The sequence below is a fragment of the Sinocyclocheilus grahami genome, unplaced genomic scaffold, assembly GCF_001515645.1.
Source record: "Sinocyclocheilus grahami isolate Dianchi unplaced genomic scaffold, SAMN03320097.WGS_v1.1 scaffold588.1, whole genome shotgun sequence".
NCBI lineage: Eukaryota > Metazoa > Chordata > Actinopteri > Cypriniformes > Cyprinidae > Sinocyclocheilus > Sinocyclocheilus grahami.
This window is the reverse complement of record NW_015505767.1, coordinates 1158975-1167123: the sequence shown is the minus strand read 5'-3', so window position 1 is coordinate 1167123 and position 8149 is coordinate 1158975. Positions and strand designations below refer to the sequence as shown.

Genomic DNA, 8149 nt, shown 5'->3' with positions numbered 1-8149 from the left:
TTATAAATTGTCTTTACTGTTACTTTAATGCGACTTGCTGAATAAATTTTTTTTTTTTTAATTACTGACCCCAAACTTTTGAATGGTAATGAATAAACTTATTAAGACAGGCCTACAATGAGATCTGAGGTTTTAATGCAATGATAAAAGCTTCCATAGAAACCATAAAGCAGGGTGAATTCAAATGTATTTATTATTTTTTTTAAACTACACTACCCACAATCCTGAAATGGCTTTAGATCTACCAATTAGACAAGTCCATTTTGCCACAGAAACAAGAGCCATGACATAAGTGCTCAGCAGTGAATTCCTATGGAGGATATTAATGCAAAAAAATCTAGTCATTTTAAACTGGAATCCGAAGATTTTGCAACAGTTGGTCTCATGAATTCACTGTGACAACAAAATTTTGCCAAAAATGTGCTAATGTGACTGCGACTTAACGGTCTGATTTCATATAAAAAAATTATTAAAATATAATTTTCAATGCTTTAGTCCGAAATCATAACAGTCTGGAGGGAAAAACCCCATCAAAATGTTCATTAACGCATTCTCTCAGGTATATTTAGACTTCAGCTCCACCTCGACTCCACAAAAACTTGTTGTAGCTCAACTATAATTGCGTATGACAACATACTGACTGTTGCGCTTTACTAACAAGCTCCACATTGTTCTGTGTGAACCTTTCAGTATCGTAATTGACCCGCTTGACTCCTTATCGGAGCGCTCTGATTCCAAAGCACTCCTGCAAGCTCATCAGGTTACATGGTCATGTTTATGTCGGAGCAAGCAGTAGTACACTGATGTTGATGTTTCATGCAGTCCTTCACCAGGTCATCATTCTTACTGGTGACGTTCACAGCGATGCCAAACAAAAAAGATTTGGAAACACGCGCAAATGAGGACACGCCTGAAACCTGAGTTGCAGCAACAGTTATTAAAACCGCACAAACACCGACAACAACGACAGTGAAGACAGTTGGAACACGGAGCACTGTGTCAATTCTATCTCCTTACATTTCGCACAAACCGCCGTGACGATTCAACTTCTTGTCCCATGACGGAGATCAATTATTTAACACTTGTGAATAAAACCGGTCACAAAAACAACAAAACTAGAACAATGTAACTGCTAAAAATGGCTTCATGAAAGTTGTGGAAGTGCTCGCAAAGAACCCCATGTCCCAGATCAAAGTCAGGTTTGACAAAGAGGACAGAGGAGGGGGGGAAACAAAAACATCCCTGTATTTCACTGTACAATGGAGGGGCTGAAATAGACTCTTTTTTATCTGTAAGGTGGTTTGTTTCACTTGGCACAGCAACTGGCAAGATTCTTAGCGGTTATTTAATCAAAAAAATTAAAGTATAAACTTTATATTATAAACTATATTAAAAGTATAAACTTATTAAACTATATTAAATTCAGAAACATTTCTTATTATCAATGTCTGAAAACTTGTGCTGTTTAACATTTTTACATTTACATACATTACATTTTTATCAGGATTATGTGGCAAATAGTTCAAAAGAGCAGCATTTATTTTAAATAGAAATATTTTGTAATATTATAAATTGTCTTTACTGTTACTTTAATGCGACTTGCTGAATAATTTTTTTTTTTTTTAATTACTGACCCCAAACTTTTGAATGGTAATGAATAAACTTGTTAAGACAGACCTACAATGAGATCTGAGGTTTTAATGCAATGATAAAAGCTTCCATAGAAACCATAAAGCAGGGTGAATTCAAATGTATTTATTCTTTTTTTTAAACTACACTACCCACAATCCTGAAATGGCTTTAGATCTACCAATTAGACAAGTCCATTTTGCCACAGAAACAAGAGCCATGACATAAGTGCTCAGCAGTGAATTCCTATGGAGGAAATTAATGCAAAAAAATCTAGTCATTTTAAACTGGAATCCGAAGATTTTGCAACAGTTGGTCTCATGAATTCACTGTGACAACAAAATTTTGCCAAAAATGTGCTAATGTGACTGCGACTTAACGGTCTGATTTCATATTAAAAAATTATTAAAATATAATTTTCAATGCTTTAGTCCGAAATCATAACAGTCTGGAGGGAAAAACCCCCATCAAAATGTTCATTAACGCATTCTCTCAGGTATATTTAGACTTCAGCTCCACCTCGACTCCACAAAAACTTGTTGTAGCTCAACTATAATTGCGTATGACAACATACTGACTGTTGCGCTTTACTAACAAGCTCCACATTGTTCTGTGTGAACCTTTCAGTATCGTAATTGACCCGCTTGACTCCTTATCGGAGCGCTCTGATTCCAAAGCACTCCTGCAAGCTCATCAGGTTACATGGTCATGTTTATGTCTGAGCAAGCAGTAGTACACTGATGTTGATGTTTCATGCAGTCCTTCACCAGGTCATCATTCTTACTGGTGACGTTCACAGCGATGCCAAACAAAAAAGATTTGGAAACACGCGCAAATGAGGACACGCCTGAAACCTGAGTTGCAGCAACAGTTATTAAAACCGCACAAACACCGACAACAACGACAGTGAAGACAGTTGGAACACGGAGCACTGTGTCAATTCTATCTCCTTACATTTCGCACAAACCGCCGTGACGATTCAACTTCTTGTCCCATGACGGAGATCAATTATTTAACACTTGTGAATAAAACCGGTCACAAAAACAACAAAACTAGAACAATGTAACTGCTAAAAATGGCTTCATGAAAGTTGTGGAAGTGCTCGCAAAGAACCCCATGTCCCAGATCAAAGTCAGGTTTGACAAAGAGGACAGAGGAGGGGGGGAAACAAAAACATCCCTGTATTTCACTGTACAATGGAGGGGCTGAAATAGACTCTTTTTTATCTGTAAGGTGGTTTGTTTCACTTGGCACAGCAACTGGCAAGATTCTTAGCGGTTTGAATCGCGCTCAGTCCGGGCAAGAGCTCAGAACTTTAAGCCACTGTTGTGGTCTTACACAACGCATACAATAGCTGCTTTCTTTCACTACTCTGCGCTTTTTGTTATGGTGAAATGAATACGCATATACAACATATTAAATGTGGCACTGGTATATCTAGCAGTTGAGAAAGTCCGGAATTACGTCTTCCTTTGTACCAGGTTGGAGCCTTGACCTATTGTGGGGGTTATAGAGTGCACCCATATCAGTTGCCTTGAAAATGTTCCCTACCATGAGATTCTTTTTGGGCTGTACAGTTCACACATCTATGATAGGCTACAGTGAGGGCGGCAGCACTAATCTTTTTCTTGTGGTCTCCACGAGGATGGCTGGGTGACACGTAGGCGAAATTAAATCTGTAAGGCTTTTGATCTGGCCATGAGAAATTCATGAATGCCATGACGTCTTTTATCCTGTGGAAACTGGCACATCAACGAAACCTACACATTTTATTGTAACTCCACACTTGACTTGGGTTAATGTAGTATAATATTTCAAATATATATTTTCACACTCATGTGGCAAGTTCTTGTATTTGTGTTGTTTTACAAAACCTTTATTCCATTTTCAAGAAACACTGAAACAATGTCATGTGGTGTAACCAAGTAAAAATCTATATATTTGCATTACCACTGTTGTTTTAGTATTATTTATCTATGATTATAGTATTTATCAATATTTAATTAGCTTGTATTTTTATACTTTCAATTTTCTTTATTATACTTTTATATTACTTATACTTTTAGACGTTTTGTTGTTGTTTACGTTGTGAAATTAAAATCTTTAATTATATATAAATAAATACATACATGGATTTTCATGAATTTTTCATTTATAAATACTATTATGTTGCACCTTATGACAATGATTTGACAGATAAAAGCTTTTCAAATTTTAATAAGACTTGTTAAAATTTTTTAATTCTTCTAAAAAATAAATACAATCATGCCAGATGAAGCTTTCTTTTCAGGAATTTATTTTTTTATTTTGTCTTGTTTCTTTAGCCTGACATAAAACTAATATATATATATATACACACACACTTTTTGAATTCACATAATTATGTATTTTAAATAAATTAATAGTTAGGATAAAAAAGTGTAATGTCATTGACCCACTTATTAAGTTTGAACACTAGGCCCACTTATTAAGTGCAGGCTAGTAGCAACAATGTTGGTCACAGGCTTAGACGTGAAGGAACATTGAAGTACAGACACATGGGCTACAGCATCTATACTCTTACAGCACTCATCATGTCTATTAAAGGTTCGAGTAACCCATACATGAGTGTGAGATGTTAGTGTTTAGATGTGACTCGCTGGGCTTTTCTCAAAATAAATACCTCAATGGATTCTAAGAGGCTTACATAAAGATCCGCCAACCGGTTAACCTTCTTAACAGGAGAGCGAGAACTCCATTCATTGACATTAGGAGTTGTTTTTGTTTTGATTCGCTTTTCTGCAGAACGGATTTAGTTCCGTTGCAACTCAGTAAATGTGTTAGTCAAACCTCTGAAATTTCAAAACAAACACCACAAACCCCCTATTCAAAGTTTATTAAGTACAATTCCCCTGAAACTATGAAATTGGGTGATTACATACTGTAATTAAACCATTTGTGACGTTTGACCCCTTGAGAGACATTAAATGCTTATTCAGTCTTATTACAGTTACACCCCATGACAGGATTTGCCAGGAACAATCATTCCCAATTCCAATATCTCTGGAACCGAACCATACAGGGCCTTTAAGATGAAGATGCCAAAAGGAAAGTTTGTTAAATCCTAATATCTAAAAGGGCATTAAGATATCTTTAGGCTAATACTTCTTGAGTTACAGGCATGCAAACTTCGGAGAAAAAACTTGAAAAGTGCTCTTTCCCCATTTTTGACCGGTCACCATTGGCATATAATCAACAAAAGTCAACAGATTTTACTAACAGATCTACCGATCTCAGGTGAAAACTGCCATTTTGACCTCCCTCTAGTGGATTACTCAGTAAAAATTCATCCATGACATTTAATATTTTGTCTTTCATCACTATACATGTTTATCTTTCTTCAGAAAAAATATTAGCAAAATCAAAAATTTGAGCCGGGGACCTCTGGTTGAGTTGACACGGAATGACCCAACAAGAAATGGCACAGAGAAGGAGATACTACAAAACTGTTTAGCGATCCACAGGCTCCACTGGCCACAGGTGCCATATTACAAGCAGAAACCAGCATGACAGCTTCATTCTTCAAGAACTCAAGTGTTCATGGTTATGAAACGGACTCATTCAGGCCTCAGGGTGGCACATACTGCTGTGAATGAACCTGGCAACCTCTCAGATAGCTGGCTTAATGCCATCACACAGCTCCCTTAACAGGGCTCCACAGATTGTGCAAAATACCAGCCAGAGATCCTTCAAACTGAACAAACTTGAGGGATTCACTGCAATAAATCAGCTAGAATTGGTTTGTATTATGGATGTAATGCAATTAACTGATGCTTGCAAATTTGTTCAACCAATACAATTGCATAACAAGTAATAACAAGTAAAGAGAGCTAAATGTAAAAGTTCTTGTGCAGCAAGCCAACAGTACTGTCTACTGCTGTTTTCCCCTTAATCGGAGATTGGAAAATATGAAAAGGTTGAGATTGAAAATCTGTTTCACCAATGTTTTTACCACTTATCTACGTAACGGTTTATAATTCTTTAATATCAGGACTACTGATGGTGGTTGGTTCTTTAAAGAACAGCACCCAAATGCCATTAAGTTGGAGACAATGGTGTTCACAGGAAAAGTATCCTATCCTATAAAGCTCTGATTTAATTTATTCAATAATAATGTATTGATATTATAGTTAAATAATTGATTAAAGGGGTCATATGACGTTGCTAAAAAGAACATTATTTTGATGATTTGTTCTCATCATTTTTAGCGTGCTCTGAGTGCTCGCCGGGCCAGAGTGAGCAGAGGCGGCGGGGTTGAAAATGGCACAGCCGGCAGATTCGACGAAGGAGCGGCAAGCACATGTGACGACCCCAGGCTGGACTCCGCTTCGTCCACAATGAAAGCCGATCCAGCGATCCACAGCACTAAGTTGATGTATTCCCTCAGCGATCAACACAGATCAGCTGCAGGCATGACGAAGCGGATATCGTCCTCTTTTTGGAAGACCGAACAAAGTAGTTTCGCTTTCACAACGAAACACACAGCGCCTTCACGACATGGCGGCAGCAACAATACTACAGCGAGAATAAAAGTTACGCCTTCTTTCTTTGCGTGAACATTTGGGCGGCGTTATGCAAATCTTCCCACATAGTGACATAGATATGTCGGCCTGTTAGAACGAGCCGTTTTAGGTAGGCGTGGTTAACTCTTTATAAAAAAATATCTCTTTGGATTTGAGACTTTAGTCTTTGCAACTTTACAGATCTTCTTTACGCACCAAGAGCTTGTAACACTCCAAAGAGAAAGGAAAAATTTTAATCGCATCATATGACCCCTTTAAAAAGAATCTATTTGCATACTTCCTTTTCAATCATTAATTCTCAAGTGGCGAATATATAGTAATGACATTATGATTATATAAATGATTTTATACATAATATGTTTTCTGTTAATAACCAGTTCTGCATGTTAGTTATCAAAAACATTTAAACTGGTTGGGCTGTACTAAAAACAGCGTTGGTGAATACGACTGGTCTGATGCCAATTAAACGTGCAAGAAACCAACTACCATGTTCCAAAACACTGCAAATTATCTTTAGACGGATTTTTGTTTTTCCAGCAGGGGTAAACAGTCACAGAATGAATCAGGAACCCCTCTGATGTAATATTCAAACAGGGATGTTGGACTTTTATGTATGGATAATAATTCATTTGACATGCAAATACAGAATATTTGTTTTCTGTTTTTATTTTTATAATTGCTTTTTATTAGAATATATTCATGTTTCTACAAGTTTTGTAATAAAAAAAAAAGAGAGAGAAAAAAAGGCGTGAGATCCGGTCTGAACTGGCACCAATCAGTTCTGGTCTGATGCAACGGTTACAACAGATACAACTTCCGGGGCATAATGTCCAAACCGTGTCCGATGAGCGGGAAGCTGCGTCAATGGATGAAACGCGCCTAGAGCTAAAACCGCCACGTTGTGCGAATATCTCAAATATACGATACATCAAATGTAAAGAACAAAAACGAGGGATGTGAAAAATTTAAACAGACACTTGAATTGTAACGTTATTTCATTACCGGTGTTCGTTCTCTCTGGCTCGCAAGGACACGCATGATTTATTTCACTGATAAATAATCCTCCAAAATAACAATAAGAGACGGATAATTGTGATCGAAATCATTGAGCGATATTAGAGATATAACAAATTAAGATCAATAAAATTCAGAGGGTAGACGAATATTTGCAACAGTAGTCTGTAAGCATAATAACGTGTATTTCATTATATTTCGTTGGATGAAATCTCAGTTTATTCCGTAATTAATTTATTCAGAACTGATGCATGTATATTTATAGTTTCTTGATAGATATAGCGCTTTATACAATACAGATTGTGTCAAACTTTAGTGTTAAACAGAAAAACCGTGTGTTGATAACAGAGGACAATAGAAAAGAGTGCACTAATCTAATGCACGTACGTTTAAAATGTTATTTTATCATTGCACGGCTAATGGATGCCTCACAATATTGTTTTATGTAATATAGTTAATGTCGTGGATGTAAGTTAAGTTAATTTGACAAGATGATTACATGCACGAGTTCGATTGCATCATTTACTGTATGGACGCTATGGACCCAGGCTGCAGCTCGGAGTCCGAGCTTATGAGTTATCGCAACAACAACAACAATAATAATAAAAGTATAATAATGTTGAAAAGTTACCTCTTGGTTTCTGATGTGAAGATGCCGATACCTTGAGTCAGCTGTGTTTACCTTGTCAGCCTGCGTGCGAGTTTTCAGCATCGGCTCGCGCGTCTACGTTTTGACGCTGAAGCGCTGGATGACGTAGTATAAACAGACCGGGACGCACCCGTCCTCTTGATGTAAACCAATCAGCTTTGAGGGCGTTTCCGTTCAACAGAAGGATGGAGAGAAAGAGGTCCTGTTTCAACGTGAAAAGTCTATAGTATAGTATTTTAGTAAATGATTCATTTTCATATCGACCACTGCGCAAAACCATCTCAACAAATACAAC

General features: G+C 37.0%; 1 protein-coding gene across 1 annotated transcript in view; it reads right to left on the bottom strand.

Annotated features, from left to right (window-relative positions):
• The window catches only part of LOC107557078 (cationic amino acid transporter 3-like), a 16926-nt gene extending 8980 nt beyond the window's left edge, over positions 1-7946 (bottom strand). Inside the window, exon 1 of the mRNA XM_016240396.1 lies at positions 7837-7946. The gene's annotated coding sequence lies outside the window, so the exon portion shown is untranslated. The remainder of the gene's footprint in view (positions 1-7836) is intronic.
• Between the last annotated feature and the right edge of the window lie 203 nt (positions 7947-8149).